This window comes from Rhamphochromis longiceps, linkage group LG3 (genome assembly GCF_057381845.1).
Source record: "Rhamphochromis longiceps isolate RC_006_pf linkage group LG3, R_longiceps_female_GT1.1, whole genome shotgun sequence".
In the NCBI taxonomy this organism is placed as follows: domain Eukaryota; kingdom Metazoa; phylum Chordata; class Actinopteri; order Cichliformes; family Cichlidae; genus Rhamphochromis; species Rhamphochromis longiceps.
In genome coordinates, this window is record NC_140559.1 from 66,232,393 (window position 1) to 66,249,462 (window position 17,070).

The window sequence follows — 17,070 nt, forward strand, 5'->3', positions numbered from 1 at the left end:
CCTGCGCTTCTGGCCGAGGCCATCTTCACCAAACCAGGCCCTGTGCTGCTTGCTGTGGCCATGTACAACACACCAGGCCCTGTGCTGGTTCCTGAGGCCATCTTCAACAATCCAGGGCCTGTGCTGTTGGATAAATGCCAAACTGAGCCTTTGGGTTAGGGTATTATGCAAACATGCAGGTATGGTTATAGGATTGTCTTCGTAACTTCAGGTACTTGCCACCTAATCACTTGAATCCATAAATTGAGACATTGTGCTGGAGCCAGCAGCTTACGGCCATACCACCCTGAGCACGCCCGACCTCGTCTGATCTCGGAAGCTAAGCAGGGCTGTGCTTGGTTAGTACTTGGATGGGAGACTGCCTGGGAATACCTGGTGCTGTAAGCCTTTCATTTTCATGTCATTGAACCGCTTTTGATCCAGAGAAGGGGTGTATTAAAAGACCAAAAGCAGCTGCCCATTAATGAGGGCACATTAACGACACTGCTTTTGACTCTTTTCCAATGTCTTGTGCTGCTAGCTGATGCCACCTACACCACACCAGGGCCTGAGTGACCGGCTGGGGCCACTTACACCACATCAGGGCCTGTGGCTCTGGCTGAGGCCACTTACACCACACCAGGGCCTGTGGCTGCTGGCTGAGGCCAGTTACACCACAACAGAGCCTGTGGCTGCTGGCTGAAGCCACTTACACCACACCAGGGCCTTAGTTGCTATTGAGGCCACTTACACCACACCAGGGCCTGTGGCTGCTGGCTGAGGCCACCTACACCACACCAGGGCCTGTGGCTGCTGGCTGAGGCGACTTACACCACACCAGGGCCCTTTTGCTGCTGGCTGAGGCCACTTACACCACACCAGTGCCTGTGTCTTCTAGCTGAGGTGACTTACACCACACCAGGGCCTGTGGCTGCTGGCTGAGGCCAATTACACCACACCAGGGTCTGTGGCTCTTGCTCAGGCCACTTACACCACACCAGGGCCTGTGGCACTGGCTGAGGCCACTTACACCACACCAGGGCCTGTGGCTGCTGGCTGAGGCCACTTACACCACACCAGGGCCTGTGGCTGCTGGCTGAGGCCACTTACACCACACCAGGGCCTGTGGCTGCTGGCTGAGGCCACCTACACCACACCAGGGCCTGTGGCTGCTGGCTGAGGCCACTTACACCACACCAGGGCCCTTTTGCTGCTGGCTGAGGCCACTTACACCACACCAGTGCCTGTGGCTTCTGGCTGAGGCGACTTACACCACACCAGGGACTGTGGCTGCTGGCTGAGGCCACTTACACCACACCAAGGCCTGTTGCTCTTGCTCAGGCCACTCACATCACACCAGGCCCTGCGCTTCTGGCCGAGGCCATCTTCACCAAACCAGGCCCTGTGCTGCTTGCTGTGGCCATGTACAACACACCAGGCCCTGTGCTGGTTCCTGAGGCCATCTTCAACAATCCAGGGCCTGTGCTGTTGGATAAATGCCAAACTGAGCCTTTGGGTTAGGGTATTATGCAAACATGCAGGTATGGTTATAGGATTGTCTTCGTAACTTCAGGTACTTGCCACCTAATCACTTGAATCCATAAATTGAGACATTGTGCTGGAGCCAGCAGCTTACGGCCATACCACCCTGAGCACGCCCGACCTCGTCTGATCTCGGAAGCTAAGCAGGGCTGTGCTTGGTTAGTACTTGGATGGGAGACTGCCTGGGAATACCTGGTACTGTAAGCCTTTCATTTTCATGTCATTGAACCGCTTTTGATCCAGAGAAGGGGTGTATTAAAAGACCAAAAGCAGCTGCCCATTAATGAGGGCACATTAACGACACTGCTTTTGGCTCTTTTCCAATGTCTTGTGCTGCTAGCTGATGCCACCTACACCACACCAGGGCCTGAGTGACCGGCTGGGGCCACTTACACCACATCAGGGCCTGTGGCTCTGGCTGAGGCCAGTTACACCACAACAGAGCCTGTGGCTGCTGGCTGAAGCCACTTACACCACACCAGGGCCTTAGTTGCTATTGAGGCCACTTACACCACACCAGGGCCTGTGGCTGCTGGCTGAGGCCACCTACACCACACCAGGGCCTGTGGCTGCTGGCTGAGGCGACTTACACCACACCAGGGCCCTTTTGCTGCTGGCTGAGGCCACTTACAACACAACAGTGCCTGTGTCTTCTAGCTGAGGCGACTTACACCACACCAGGGCCTGTGGCTGCTGGCTGAGGCCACTTACACCACACCAGGGCCTGTGGCTGCTGGCTGAGGCCACCTACACCACACCAGGGCATTAGTTGCTATTGAGGCCAATTACACCACACCAGGGTCTGTGGCTCTTGCTCAGGCCACTTACACCACACCAGGGCCTGTGGCTCTTGCTCAGGCCACTTACACCACACCAGGGCCTGTGGCACTGGCTGAGGCCACTTACACCACACCAGGGCCTGTGGCTGCTGGCTGAGGCCACCTACACCACACCAGGGCCTGTGGCTGCTGGCTGAGGCCACCTACACCACACCAGGGCCCTTTTGCTGCTGGCTGAGGCCACTTACACCACACCAGTGCCTGTGGCTTCTGGCTGAGGCGACTTACACCACACCAGGGCCTGTGGCTGCTGGCTGAGGCCACTTACACCACACCAAGGCCTGTTGCTCTTGCTCAGGCCACTCACATCACACCAGGCCCTGCGCTTCTGGCCGAGGCCATCTTCACCAAACCAGGCCCTGTGCTGCTTGCTGTGGCCATGTACAACACACCAGGCCCTGTGCTGGTTCCTGAGGCCATCTTCAACAATCCACGGCCTGTGCTGTTGGATAAATCCCAAACTGAGCCTTTGGGTTAGGGTATTATGCAAACATGCAGGTATGGTTATAGGATTGTCTTCGTAACTTCAGGTACTTGCCACCTAATCACTTGAATCCATGAATTGAGACATTGTGCTGGAGCCAGCAGCTTACGGCCATACCACCCTGAGCACGCCCGACCTCGTCTGATCTCGGAAGCTAAGCAGGGCTGGGCTTGGTTAGTACTTGGATGGGAGACTGCCTGGGAATACCTGGTGCTGTAAGCCTTTCATTTTCATGTCATTGAACTGCTTTTGATCCAGAGAAGGGGTGTATTAAAAGACCAAAAGCAGCTGCCCATTAATGAGGGCACATTAACGACACTGCTTTTGGGTCTTTTCCAATGTCTTGTGCTGCTAGCTGATGCAACCTACACCACACAAGGGCCTGAGTGACCGGCTGGGGCCACTTACACCACATCAGGGCCTGTGGCTCTGGCTGAGGCCACTTACACCACACCAGGGCCTGTGGCTGCTGGCTGAGGCCAGTTACACCACAACAGAGCCTGTGGCTGCTGGCTGAAGCCACTTACACCACACCAGGGCCTTAGTTGCTATTGAGGCCACTTACACCACACCAGGGCCTGTGGCTGCTGGCTGAGGCCACCTACACCACACCAGGGCCTGTGGCTGCTGGCTGAGGCGACTTACACCACACCAGGGCCCTTTTGCTGCTGGCTGAGGCCACTTACACCACACCAGTGCCTGTGTCTTCTAGCTGAGGTGACTTACACCACACCAGGGCCTGTGGCTGCTGGCTGAGGCCAATTACACCACACCAGGGTCTGTGGCTCTTGCTCAGGCCACTTACACCACACCAGGGCCTGTGGCACTGGCTGAGGCCACTTACACCACACCAGGGCCTGTGGCTGCTGGCTGAGGCCACTTACACCACACCAGGGCCTGTGGCTGCTGGCTGAGGCCACTTACACCACACCAGGGCCTGTGGCTGCTGGCTGAGGCCACCTACACCACACCAGGGCCTGTGGCTGCTGGCTGAGGCCACTTACACCACACCAGGGCCCTTTTGCTGCTGGCTGAGGCCACTTACACCACACCAGTGCCTGTGGCTTCTGGCTGAGGCGACTTACACCACACCAGGGCCTGTGGCTGCTGGCTGAGGCCACTTACACCACACCAAGGCCTGTTGCTCTTGCTCAGGCCACTCACATCACACCAGGCCCTGCGCTTCTGGCCGAGGCCATCTTCACCAAACCAGGCCCTGTGCTGCTTGCTGTGGCCATGTACAACACACCAGGCCCTGTGCTGGTTCCTGAGGCCATCTTCAACAATCCAGGGCCTGTGCTGTTGGATAAATGCCAAACTGAGCCTTTGGGTTAGGGTATTATGCAAACATGCAGGTATGGTTATAGGATTGTCTTCGTAACTTCAGGTACTTGCCACCTAATCACTTGAATCCATAAATTGAGACATTGTGCTGGAGCCAGCAGCTTACGGCCATACCACCCTGAGCACGCCCGACCTCGTCTGATCTCGGAAGCTAAGCAGGGCTGGGCTTGGTTAGTACTTGGATGGGAGACTACCTGGGAATACCTGGTGCTGTAAGCCTTTCATTTTCATGTCATTGAACCGCTTTTGATCCAGAGAAGGGGTGTATTAAAAGACCAAAAGCAGCTGCCCATTAATGAGGGCACATTAACGACACTGCTTTTGGCTCTTTTCCAATGTCTTGTGCTGCTAGCTGATGCCACCTACACCACACCAGGGCCTGAGTGACCGGCTGGGGCCACTTACACCACATCAGGGCCTGTGGCTCTGGCTGAGGCCACTTACACCACACCAGGGCCCTTTTGCTGCTGGCTGAGGCCAGTTACACCACAACAGAGCCTGTGGCTGCTGGCTGAAGCCACTTACACCACACCAGGGCCTTAGTTGCTATTGAGGCCACTTACACCACACCAGGGCCTGTGGCTGCTGGCTGAGGCCACCTACACCACACCAGGGCCTGTGGCTGCTGGCTGAGGCGACTTACACCACACCAGGGCCCTTTTGCTGCTGGCTGAGGCCACTTACACCACACCAGTGCCTGTGTCTTCTAGCTGAGGCGACTTACACCACACCAGGGCCTGTGGCTGCTGGCTGAGGCCAATTACACCACACCAGGGTCTGTGGCTCTTGCTCAGGCCACTTACACCACACCAGGGCCTGTGGCACTGGCTGAGGCCACTTACACCACACCAGGGCCTGTGGCTGCTGGCTGAGGCCACTTACACCACACCAGGGCCTGTGGCTGCTGGCTGAGGCCACTTACACCACACCAGGGCCTGTGGCTGCTGGCTGAGGCCACCTACACCACACCAGGGCCTGTGGCTGCTGGCTGAGGCCACTTACACCACACCAGGGCCCTTTTGCTGCTGGCTGAGGCCACTTACACCACACCAGGGCCTGTGGCTTCTGGCTGAGGCGACTTACACCACACCAGGGCCTGTGGCTTCTGGCTGAGGCGACTTACACCACACCAGGGCCTGTGGCTGCTGGCTGAGGCCACTTACACCACACCAGGGCCCTTTTGCTGCTGGCTGAGGCCACTTACACCACACCAGTGCCTGTGGCTTCTGGCTGAGGCGACTTACACCACACCAGGGCCTGTGGCTGCTGGCTGAGGCCACTTACACCACACCAAGGCCTGTTGCTCTTGCTCAGGCCACTCACATCACACCAGGCCCTGCGCTTCTGGCCGAGGCCATCTTCACCAAACCAGGCCCTGTGCTGCTTGCTGTGGCCATGTACAACACACCAGGCCCTGTGCTGGTCCCTGAGGCCATCTTCAACAATCCAGGGCCTGTGCTGTTGGATAAATGCCAAACTGAGCCTTTGGGTTAGGGTATTATGCAAACATGCAGGTATGGTTATAGGATTGTCTTCGTAACTTCAGGTACTTGCCACCTAATCACTTGAATCCATAAATTGAGACATTGTGCTGGAGCCAGCAGCTTACGGCCATACCACCCTGAGCACGCCCGACCTCGTCTGATCTCGGAAGCTAAGCAGGGCTGGGCTTGGTTAGTACTTGGATGGGAGACTGCCTGGGAATACCTGGTGCTGTAAGCCTTTCATTTTCATGTCATTGAACCGCTTTTGATCCAGAGAAGGGGTGTATTAAAAGACCAAAAGCAGCTGCCCATTAATGAGGGCACATTAACGACACTGCTTTTGGCTCTTTTCCAATGTCTTGTGCTGCTAGCTGATGCAACCTACACCACACAAGGGCCTGAGTGACCGGCTGGGGCCACTTACACCACATCAGGGCCTGTGGCTCTGGCTGAGGCCACTTACACCACACCAGGGCCTGTGGCTGCTGGCTGAGGCCACTTACACCACACCAGGGCCTGTGGCTGCTGGCTGAGGCCACCTACACCACACCAGGGCCTGTGGCTGCTGGCTGAGGCCAATTACACCACACCAGGGCCTGTGGCACTGGCTGAGGCCACTTACACCACACCAGGGCCTGTGGCTCTTGCTCAGGCCACTTACACCACACCAGGGCCTGTGGCACTGGCTGAGGCCACTTACACCACACCAGGGCCTGTGGCTGCTGGCTGAGGCCACCTACACCACACCAGGGCCTGTGGCTGCTGGCTGAGGCGACTTACACCACACCAGGGCCCTTTTGCTGCTGGCTGAGGCCACTTACACCACACCAGTGCCTGTGGCTTCTGGCTGAGGCCACTTACACCACACCAGGGCCTGTGGCTGCTGGCTGAGGCCAATTACACCACACCAGGGTCTGTGGCTCTTGCTCAGGCCACTTACACCACACCAGGGCCTGTGGCACTGGCTGAGGCCACTTACACCACACCAGGGCCTGTGGCTGCTGGCTGAGGCCACTTACACCACACCAGGGCCTGTGGCTGCTGGCTGAGGCCACTTACACCACACCAGGGCCTGTGGCTGCTGGCTGAGGCCACCTACACCACACCAGGGCCTGTGGCTGCTGGCTGAGGCCACCTACACCACACCAGGGCATTAGTTGCTATTGAGGCCAATTACACCACACCAGGGTCTGTGGCTCTTGCTCAGGCCACTTACACCACACCAGGGCCTGTGGCTCTTGCTCAGGCCACTTACACCACACCAGGGCCTGTGGCACTGGCTGAGGCCACTTACACCACACCAGGGCCTGTGGCTGCTGGCTGAGGCCACCTACACCACACCAGGGCCTGTGGCTGCTGGCTGAGGCCACTTACACCACACCAGGGCCTGTGGCTGCTGGCTGAGGCCACCTACACCACACCAGGGCCTGTGGCTGCTGGCTGAGGCCACTTACACCACACCAGGGCCCTTTTGCTGCTGGCTGAGGCCACTTACACCACACCAGTGCCTGTGGCTTCTGGCTGAGGCGACTTACACCACACCAGGGCCTGTGGCTGCTGGCTGAGGCCACTTACACCACACCAAGGCCTGTTGCTCTTGCTCAGGCCACTCACATCACACCAGGCCCTGCGCTTCTGGCCGAGGCCATCTTCACCAAACCAGGCCCTGTGCTGCTTGCTGTGGCCATGTACAACACACCAGGCCCTGTGCTGGTTCCTGAGGCCATCTTCAACAATCCAGGGCCTGTGCTGTTGGATAAATGCCAAACTGAGCCTTTGGGTTAGGGTATTATGCAAACATGCAGGTATGGTTATAGGATTGTCTTCGTAACTTCAGGTACTTGCCACCTAATCACTTGAATCCATAAATTGAGACATTGTGCTGGAGCCAGCAGCTTACGGCCATACCACCCTGAGCACGCCCGACCTCGTCTGATCTCGGAAGCTAAGCAGGGCTGGGCTTGGTTAGTACTTGGATGGGAGACTGCCTGGGAATACCTGGTGCTGTAAGCCTTTCATTTTCATGTCATTGAACCGCTTTTGATCCAGAGAAGGGGTGTATTAAAAGACCAAAAGCAGCTGCCCATTAATGAGGGCACATTAACGACACTGCTTTTGGCTCTTTTCCAATGTCTTGTGCTGCTAGCTGATGCCACCTACACCACACCAGGGCCTGAGTGACCGGCTGGGGCCACTTACACCACATCAGGGCCTGTGGCTCTGGCTGAGGCCACTTACACCACACCAGGGCCTGTGGCTGCTGGCTGAGGCCAGTTACACCACAACAGAGCCTGTGGCTGCTGGCTGAAGCCACTTACACCACACCAGGGCCTTAGTTGCTATTGAGGCCACTTACACCACACCAGGGCCTGTGGCTGCTGGCTGAGGCCACCTACACCACACCAGGGCCTGTGGCTGCTGGCTGAGGCGACTTACACCACACCAGGGCCCTTTTGCTGCTGGCTGAGGCCACTTACACCACACCAGTGCCTGTGTCTTCTAGCTGAGGTGACTTACACCACACCAGGGCCTGTGGCTGCTGGCTGAGGCCAATTACACCACACCAGGGTCTGTGGCTCTTGCTCAGGCCACTTACACCACACCAGGGCCTGTGGCACTGGCTGAGGCCACTTACACCACACCAGGGCCTGTGGCTGCTGGCTGAGGCCACTTACACCACACCAGGGCCTGTGGCTGCTGGCTGAGGCCACTTACACCACACCAGGGCCTGTGGCTGCTGGCTGAGGCCACCTACACCACACCAGGGCCTGTGGCTGCTGGCTGAGGCCACTTACACCACACCAGGGCCCTTTTGCTGCTGGCTGAGGCCACTTACACCACACCAGTGCCTGTGGCTTCTGGCTGAGGCGACTTACACCACACCAGGGCCTGTGGCTGCTGGCTGAGGCCACTTACACCACACCAAGGCCTGTTGCTCTTGCTCAGGCCACTCACATCACACCAGGCCCTGCGCTTCTGGCCGAGGCCATCTTCACCAAACCAGGCCCTGTGCTGCTTGCTGTGGCCATGTACAACACACCAGGCCCTGTGCTGGTTCCTGAGGCCATCTTCAACAATCCAGGGCCTGTGCTGTTGGATAAATGCCAAACTGAGCCTTTGGGTTAGGGTATTATGCAAACATGCAGGTATGGTTATAGGATTGTCTTCGTAACTTCAGGTACTTGCCACCTAATCACTTGAATCCATAAATTGAGACATTGTGCTGGAGCCAGCAGCTTACGGCCATACCACCCTGAGCACGCCCGACCTCGTCTGATCTCGGAAGCTAAGCAGGGCTGGGCTTGGTTAGTACTTGGATGGGAGACTGCCTGGGAATACCTGGTGCTGTAAGCCTTTCATTTTCATGTCATTGAACCGCTTTTGATCCAGAGAAGGGGTGTATTAAAAGACCAAAAGCAGCTGCCCATTAATGAGGGCACATTAACGACACTGCTTTTGGCTCTTTTCCAATGTCTTGTGCTGCTAGCTGATGCCACCTACACCACACCAGGGCCTGAGTGACCGGCTGGGGCCACTTACACCACATCAGGGCCTGTGGCTCTGGCTGAGGCCAGTTACACCACAACAGAGCCTGTGGCTGCTGGCTGAAGCCACTTACACCACACCAGGGCCTTAGTTGCTATTGAGGCCACTTACACCACACCAGGGCCTGTGGCTGCTGGCTGAGGCCACCTACACCACACCAGGGCCTGTGGCTGCTGGCTGAGGCGACTTACACCACACCAGGGCCCTTTTGCTGCTGGCTGAGGCCACTTACACCACACCAGTGCCTGTGTCTTCTAGCTGAGGCGACTTACACCACACCAGGGCCTGTGGCTGCTGGCTGAGGCCACTTACACCACACCAGGGCCTGTGGCTGCTGGCTGAGGCCACCTACACCACACCAGGGCATTAGTTGCTATTGAGGCCAATTACACCACACCAGGGTCTGTGGCTCTTGCTCAGGCCACTTACACCACACCAGGGCCTGTGGCTCTTGCTCAGGCCACTTACACCACACCAGGGCCTGTGGCACTGGCTGAGGCCACTTACACCACACCAGGGCCTGTGGCTGCTGGCTGAGGCCACCTACACCACACCAGGGCCTGTGGCTGCTGGCTGAGGCCACTTACACCACACCAGGGCCCTTTTGCTGCTGGCTGAGGCCACTTACACCACACCAGTGCCTGTGGCTTCTGGCTGAGGCGACTTACACCACACCAGGGCCTGTGGCTGCTGGCTGAGGCCACTTACACCACACCAAGGCCTGTTGCTCTTGCTCAGGCCACTCACATCACACCAGGCCCTGCGCTTCTGGCCGAGGCCATCTTCACCAAACCAGGCCCTGTGCTGCTTGCTGTGGCCATGTACAACACACCAGGCCCTGTGCTGGTTCCTGAGGCCATCTTCAACAATCCAGGGCCTGTGCTGTTGGATAAATGCCAAACTGAGCCTTTGGGTTAGGGTATTATGCAAACATGCAGGTATGGTTATAGGATTGTCTTCGTAACTTCAGGTACTTGCCACCTAATCACTTGAATCCATAAATTGAGACATTGTGCTGGAGCCAGCAGCTTACGGCCATACCACCCTGAGCACGCCCGACCTCGTCTGATCTCGGAAGCTAAGCAGGGCTGGGCTTGGTTAGTACTTGGATGGGAGACTGCCTGGGAATACCTGGTGCTGTAAGCCTTTCATTTTCATGTCATTGAACCGCTTTTGATCCAGAGAAGGGGTGTATTAAAAGACCAAAAGCAGCTGCCCATTAATGAGGGCACATTAACGACACTGCTTTTGGCTCTTTTCCAATGTCTTGTGCTGCTAGCTGATGCAACCTACACCACACAAGGGCCTGAGTGACCGGCTGGGGCCACTTACACCACATCAGGGCCTGTGGCTCTGGCTGAGGCCACTTACACCACACCAGGGCCTGTGGCTGCTGGCTGAGGCCAGTTACACCACAACAGAGCCTGTGGCTGCTGGCTGAAGCCACTTACACCACACCAGGGCCTTAGTTGCTATTGAGGCCACTTACACCACACCAGGGCCTGTGGCTGCTGGCTGAGGCCACCTACACCACACCAGGGCCTGTGGCTGCTGGCTGAGGCGACTTACACCACACCAGGGCCCTTTTGCTGCTGGCTGAGGCCACTTACACCACACCAGTGCCTGTGTCTTCTAGCTGAGGTGACTTACACCACACCAGGGCCTGTGGCTGCTGGCTGAGGCCAATTACACCACACCAGGGTCTGTGGCTCTTGCTCAGGCCACTTACACCACACCAGGGCCTGTGGCACTGGCTGAGGCCACTTACACCACACCAGGGCCTGTGGCTGCTGGCTGAGGCCACTTACACCACACCAGGGCCTGTGGCTGCTGGCTGAGGCCACTTACACCACACCAGGGCCTGTGGCTGCTGGCTGAGGCCACCTACACCACACCAGGGCCTGTGGCTGCTGGCTGAGGCCACTTACACCACACCAGGGCCCTTTTGCTGCTGGCTGAGGCCACTTACACCACACCAGTGCCTGTGGCTTCTGGCTGAGGCGACTTACACCACACCAGGGCCTGTGGCTGCTGGCTGAGGCCACTTACACCACACCAAGGCCTGTTGCTCTTGCTCAGGCCACTCACATCACACCAGGCCCTGCGCTTCTGGCCGAGGCCATCTTCACCAAACCAGGCCCTGTGCTGCTTGCTGTGGCCATGTACAACACACCAGGCCCTGTGCTGGTTCCTGAGGCCATCTTCAACAATCCAGGGCCTGTGCTGTTGGATAAATGCCAAACTGAGCCTTTGGGTTAGGGTATTATGCAAACATGCAGGTATGGTTATAGGATTGTCTTCGTAACTTCAGGTACTTGCCACCTAATCACTTGAATCCATAAATTGAGACATTGTGCTGGAGCCAGCAGCTTACGGCCATACCACCCTGAGCACGCCCGACCTCGTCTGATCTCGGAAGCTAAGCAGGGCTGGGCTTGGTTAGTACTTGGATGGGAGACTACCTGGGAATACCTGGTGCTGTAAGCCTTTCATTTTCATGTCATTGAACCGCTTTTGATCCAGAGAAGGGGTGTATTAAAAGACCAAAAGCAGCTGCCCATTAATGAGGGCACATTAACGACACTGCTTTTGGCTCTTTTCCAATGTCTTGTGCTGCTAGCTGATGCCACCTACACCACACCAGGGCCTGAGTGACCGGCTGGGGCCACTTACACCACATCAGGGCCTGTGGCTCTGGCTGAGGCCACTTACACCACACCAGGGCCCTTTTGCTGCTGGCTGAGGCCAGTTACACCACAACAGAGCCTGTGGCTGCTGGCTGAAGCCACTTACACCACACCAGGGCCTTAGTTGCTATTGAGGCCACTTACACCACACCAGGGCCTGTGGCTGCTGGCTGAGGCCACCTACACCACACCAGGGCCTGTGGCTGCTGGCTGAGGCGACTTACACCACACCAGGGCCCTTTTGCTGCTGGCTGAGGCCACTTACACCACACCAGTGCCTGTGTCTTCTAGCTGAGGCGACTTACACCACACCAGGGCCTGTGGCTGCTGGCTGAGGCCAATTACACCACACCAGGGTCTGTGGCTCTTGCTCAGGCCACTTACACCACACCAGGGCCTGTGGCACTGGCTGAGGCCACTTACACCACACCAGGGCCTGTGGCTGCTGGCTGAGGCCACTTACACCACACCAGGGCCTGTGGCTGCTGGCTGAGGCCACTTACACCACACCAGGGCCTGTGGCTGCTGGCTGAGGCCACCTACACCACACCAGGGCCTGTGGCTGCTGGCTGAGGCCACTTACACCACACCAGGGCCCTTTTGCTGCTGGCTGAGGCCACTTACACCACACCAGTGCCTGTGGCTTCTGGCTGAGGCGACTTACACCACACCAGGGCCTGTGGCTTCTGGCTGAGGCGACTTACACCACACCAGGGCCTGTGGCTGCTGGCTGAGGCCACTTACACCACACCAGGGCCCTTTTGCTGCTGGCTGAGGCCACTTACACCACACCAGTGCCTGTGGCTTCTGGCTGAGGCGACTTACACCACACCAGGGCCTGTGGCTGCTGGCTGAGGCCACTTACACCACACCAAGGCCTGTTGCTCTTGCTCAGGCCACTCACATCACACCAGGCCCTGCGCTTCTGGCCGAGGCCATCTTCACCAAACCAGGCCCTGTGCTGCTTGCTGTGGCCATGTACAACACACCAGGCCCTGTGCTGGTCCCTGAGGCCATCTTCAACAATCCAGGGCCTGTGCTGTTGGATAAATGCCAAACTGAGCCTTTGGGTTAGGGTATTATGCAAACATGCAGGTATGGTTATAGGATTGTCTTCGTAACTTCAGGTACTTGCCACCTAATCACTTGAATCCATAAATTGAGACATTGTGCTGGAGCCAGCAGCTTACGGCCATACCACCCTGAGCACGCCCGACCTCGTCTGATCTCGGAAGCTAAGCAGGGCTGGGCTTGGTTAGTACTTGGATGGGAGACTGCCTGGGAATACCTGGTGCTGTAAGCCTTTCATTTTCATGTCATTGAACCGCTTTTGATCCAGAGAAGGGGTGTATTAAAAGACCAAAAGCAGCTGCCCATTAATGAGGGCACATTAACGACACTGCTTTTGGCTCTTTTCCAATGTCTTGTGCTGCTAGCTGATGCAACCTACACCACACAAGGGCCTGAGTGACCGGCTGGGGCCACTTACACCACATCAGGGCCTGTGGCTCTGGCTGAGGCCACTTACACCACACCAGGGCCTGTGGCTGCTGGCTGAGGCCACTTACACCACACCAGGGCCTGTGGCTGCTGGCTGAGGCCACCTACACCACACCAGGGCCTGTGGCTGCTGGCTGAGGCCAATTACACCACACCAGGGCCTGTGGCACTGGCTGAGGCCACTTACACCACACCAGGGCCTGTGGCTCTTGCTCAGGCCACTTACACCACACCAGGGCCTGTGGCACTGGCTGAGGCCACTTACACCACACCAGGGCCTGTGGCTGCTGGCTGAGGCCACCTACACCACACCAGGGCCTGTGGCTGCTGGCTGAGGCGACTTACACCACACCAGGGCCCTTTTGCTGCTGGCTGAGGCCACTTACACCACACCAGTGCCTGTGGCTTCTGGCTGAGGCCACTTACACCACACCAGGGCCTGTGGCTGCTGGCTGAGGCCAATTACACCACACCAGGGTCTGTGGCTCTTGCTCAGGCCACTTACACCACACCAGGGCCTGTGGCACTGGTTGAGGCCACTTACACCACACCAGGGCCTGTGGCTGCTGGCTGAGGCCACTTACACCACACCAGGGCCTGTGGCTGCTGGCTGAGGCCACTTACACCACACCAGGGCCTGTGGCTGCTGGCTGAGGCCACCTACACCACACCAGGGCCTGTGGCTGCTGGCTGAGGCCACTTACACCACACCAGGGCCCTTTTGCTGCTGGCTGAGGCCACTTACACCACACCAGTGCCTGTGGCTGCTGGCTGAGGCGACTTACACCACACCAGGGCCTGTGGCTGCTGGCTGAGGCCACTTACACCACACCAAGGCCTGTTGCTCTTGCTCAGGCCACTCACTTCACACCAGGCCCTGCGCTTCTGGCCGAGGCCATCTTCACCAAACCAGGTCCTGTGCTGGTTCCTGAGGCCATCTTCAACAATCCAGGTCCTGTGCTGTTGGATAAATGCCAAACTGAGCCTTTGGGTTAGGGTATTATGCAAACATGCAGGTATGGTTATAGGATTGTCTTCGTAACTTCAGGTACTTGCCACCTAATCACTTGAATCCATAAATTGAGACATTGTGCTGGAGCCAGCAGCTTACGGCCATACCACCCTGAGCACGCCCGACCTCGTCTGATCTCGGAAGCTAAGCAGGGCTGGGCTTGGTTAGTACTTGGATGGGAGACTGCCTGGGAATACCTGGTGCTGTAAGCCTTTCATTTTCATGTCATTGAACCGCTTTTGATCCAGAGAAGGGGTGTATTAAAAGACCAAAAGCAGCTGCCCATTAATGAGGGCACATTAACGACACTGCTTTTGGCTCTTTTCCAATGTCTTGTGCTGCTAGCTGATGCAACCTACACCACACAAGGGCCTGAGTGACCGGCTGGGGCCACTTACACCACATCAGGGCCTGTGGCTCTGGCTGAGGCCACTTACACCACACCAGGGCCTGTGGCTGCTGGCTGAGGCCACTTACACCACACCAGGGCCTGTGGCTGCTGGCTGAGGCCACCTACACCACACCAGGGCATTAGTTGCTATTGAGGCCAATTACACCACACCAGGGTCTGTGGCTCTTGCTCAGGCCACTTACACCACACCAGGGCCTGTGGCTCTTGCTCAGGCCACTTACACCACACCAGGGCCTGTGGCACTGGCTGAGGCCACTTACACCACACCAGGGCCTGTGGTTGCTGGCTGAGGCCACTTACACCACACCAGGGCCTGTGGCTGCTGGCTGAGGCCACCTACACCACACCAGGGCATTAGTTGCTATTGAGGCCAATTACACCACACCAGGGTCTGTGGCTCTTGCTCAGGCCACTTACACCACACCAGGGCCTGTGGCTCTTGCTCAGGCCACTTACACCACACCAGGGCCTGTGGCACTGGCTGAGGCCACTTACACCACACCAGGGCCTGTGGCTGCTGGCTGAGGCCACCTACACCACACCAGGGCCTGTGGCTGCTGGCTGAGGCCACTTACACCACACCAGGGCCTGTGGCTGCTGGCTGAGGCCACCTACACCACACCAGGGCCTGTGGCTGCTGGCTGAGGCCACTTACACCACACCAGGGCCCTTTTGCTGCTGGCTGAGGCCACTTACACCACACCAGTGCCTGTGGCTTCTGGCTGAGGCGACTTACACCACACCAGGGCCTGTGGCTGCTGGCTGAGGCCACTTACACTACACCAAGGCCTGTGGCTCTTGCTCAGGCCACTCACATCACACCAGGCCCTGCGCTTCTGGCCGAGGCCATCTTCACCAAACCAGGCCCTGTGCTGCTTGCTGTGGCCACTTACACCACACCAGGGCCTGTGGCTGCTGGCTGAGGCCACCTACACCACACCAGGGCCTGTGGCTGCTGGCTGAGGCGACTTAAACCACACCAGGGCCCTTTTGCTGCTGGCTGAGGCCACTTACACCACACCAGTGCCTGTGGCTTCTGGCTGAGGCGACTTACACCACACCAGGGCCTGTGGCTGCTGGCTGAGGCCACTTACACCACACCAAGGCCTGTTGCTCTTGCTCAGGCCACTCACATCACACCAGGCCCTGCGCTTCTGGCCGAGGCCATCTTCACCAAACCAGGCCCTGTGCTGCTTGCTGTGGCCATGTAAAACACACCAGGTCCCGTGCTGGTTCTTGAGGCCATCTTCAACAATCCAGGGCCTGTGCTGTTGGATAAATGCCAAACTGAGCCTTTGGGTTAGGGTATTATGCAAACATGCAGGTATGGTTATAGGATTGTCTTCGTAACTTCAGGTACTTGCCACCTAATCACTTGAATCCATAAATTGAGACATTGTGCTGGAGCCAGCAGCTTACGGCCATACCACCCTGAGCACGCCCGACCTCGTCTGATCTCGGAAGCTAAGCAGGGCTGGGCTTGGTTAGTACTTGGATGGGAGACTTCCTGGGAATACCTGGTGCTGTAAGCCTTTCATTTTCATGTCATTGAACCGCTTTTGATCCAGAGAAGGGGTGTATTAAAAGACCAAAAGCAGCTGCCCATTAATGAGGGCACATTAACGACACTGCTTTTGGCTCTTTTCCAATGTCTTGTGCTGCTAGCTGATGCCACCTACACCACACCAGGGCCTGAGTGACCGGCTGGGGCCACTTACACCACATCAGGGCCTGTGGCTCTGGCTGAGGCCACTTACACCACACCAGGGCCTGTGGCTGCTGGCTGAGGCCACTTACACCACACCAGGGCCTTAGTTGCTATTGAGGCCACTTACACCACACCAGGGCCTGTGGCTGCTGGCTGAGGCCAGTTACACCACAACAGAGCCTGTGGCTGCTGGCTGAAGCCACTTACACCACACCAGGGCCTTAGTTGCTATTGAGGCCACTTACACCACACCAGGGCCTGTGGCTGCTGGCTGAGGCCACCTACACCACACCAGGGCCTGTGGCTGCTGGCTGAGGCGACTTACACCACACCAGGGCCCTTTTGCTGCTGGCTGAGGCCACTTACACCACACCAGTGCCTGTGTCTTCTAGCTGAGGTGACTTACACCACACCAGGGCCTGTGGCTGCTGGCTGAGGCCAATTACACCACACCAGGGTCTGTGGCTCTTGCTCAGGCCACTTACACCACACCAGGGCCTGTGGCACTGGCTGAGGCCACTTACACCACACCA

General features: G+C 57.6%; 10 non-coding genes and 2 pseudogenes across 10 annotated transcripts; all 12 read left to right on the plus strand.

Moving 5' to 3' along the window:
• Nucleotides 1-268: 268 nt before the first annotated feature.
• On the plus strand, nt 269-387 carry LOC146676142 (5S ribosomal RNA; annotated as a pseudogene).
• A 1,222-nt stretch (nt 388-1,609) lies between these two features.
• LOC146676143 (5S ribosomal RNA) lies at nt 1,610-1,728 on the plus strand (annotated as a pseudogene).
• A 1,219-nt stretch (nt 1,729-2,947) lies between these two features.
• Nucleotides 2,948-3,066, plus strand: LOC146676144 (5S ribosomal RNA). Its single transcript, XR_014911122.1, has one exon. It is a non-coding gene; the product is annotated as a 5S ribosomal RNA (ribosomal RNA).
• Nucleotides 3,067-4,288: 1,222 nt separating this feature from the next.
• On the plus strand, nt 4,289-4,407 carry LOC146676145 (5S ribosomal RNA). Its single transcript, XR_014910884.1, has one exon. It is a non-coding gene; the product is annotated as a 5S ribosomal RNA (ribosomal RNA).
• A 1,384-nt stretch (nt 4,408-5,791) lies between these two features.
• LOC146676146 (5S ribosomal RNA) lies at nt 5,792-5,910 on the plus strand. Its single transcript, XR_014911123.1, has one exon. It is a non-coding gene; the product is annotated as a 5S ribosomal RNA (ribosomal RNA).
• Nucleotides 5,911-7,566: 1,656 nt separating this feature from the next.
• On the plus strand, nt 7,567-7,685 carry LOC146676147 (5S ribosomal RNA). Its single transcript, XR_014911124.1, has one exon. It is a non-coding gene; the product is annotated as a 5S ribosomal RNA (ribosomal RNA).
• Nucleotides 7,686-8,907: 1,222 nt separating this feature from the next.
• On the plus strand, nt 8,908-9,026 carry LOC146676148 (5S ribosomal RNA). The gene has a single exon (XR_014911125.1). It is a non-coding gene; the product is annotated as a 5S ribosomal RNA (ribosomal RNA).
• Nucleotides 9,027-10,245: 1,219 nt separating this feature from the next.
• On the plus strand, nt 10,246-10,364 carry LOC146676149 (5S ribosomal RNA). The gene has a single exon (XR_014911126.1). It is a non-coding gene; the product is annotated as a 5S ribosomal RNA (ribosomal RNA).
• A 1,222-nt stretch (nt 10,365-11,586) lies between these two features.
• LOC146676150 (5S ribosomal RNA) lies at nt 11,587-11,705 on the plus strand. Its single transcript, XR_014910885.1, has one exon. It is a non-coding gene; the product is annotated as a 5S ribosomal RNA (ribosomal RNA).
• Nucleotides 11,706-13,089: 1,384 nt separating this feature from the next.
• Nucleotides 13,090-13,208, plus strand: LOC146676151 (5S ribosomal RNA). Its single transcript, XR_014911127.1, has one exon. It is a non-coding gene; the product is annotated as a 5S ribosomal RNA (ribosomal RNA).
• A 1,302-nt stretch (nt 13,209-14,510) lies between these two features.
• On the plus strand, nt 14,511-14,629 carry LOC146676152 (5S ribosomal RNA). Its single transcript, XR_014911128.1, has one exon. It is a non-coding gene; the product is annotated as a 5S ribosomal RNA (ribosomal RNA).
• Nucleotides 14,630-16,242: 1,613 nt separating this feature from the next.
• Nucleotides 16,243-16,361, plus strand: LOC146676153 (5S ribosomal RNA). The gene has a single exon (XR_014910905.1). It is a non-coding gene; the product is annotated as a 5S ribosomal RNA (ribosomal RNA).
• Nucleotides 16,362-17,070: the final 709 nt, after the last annotated feature.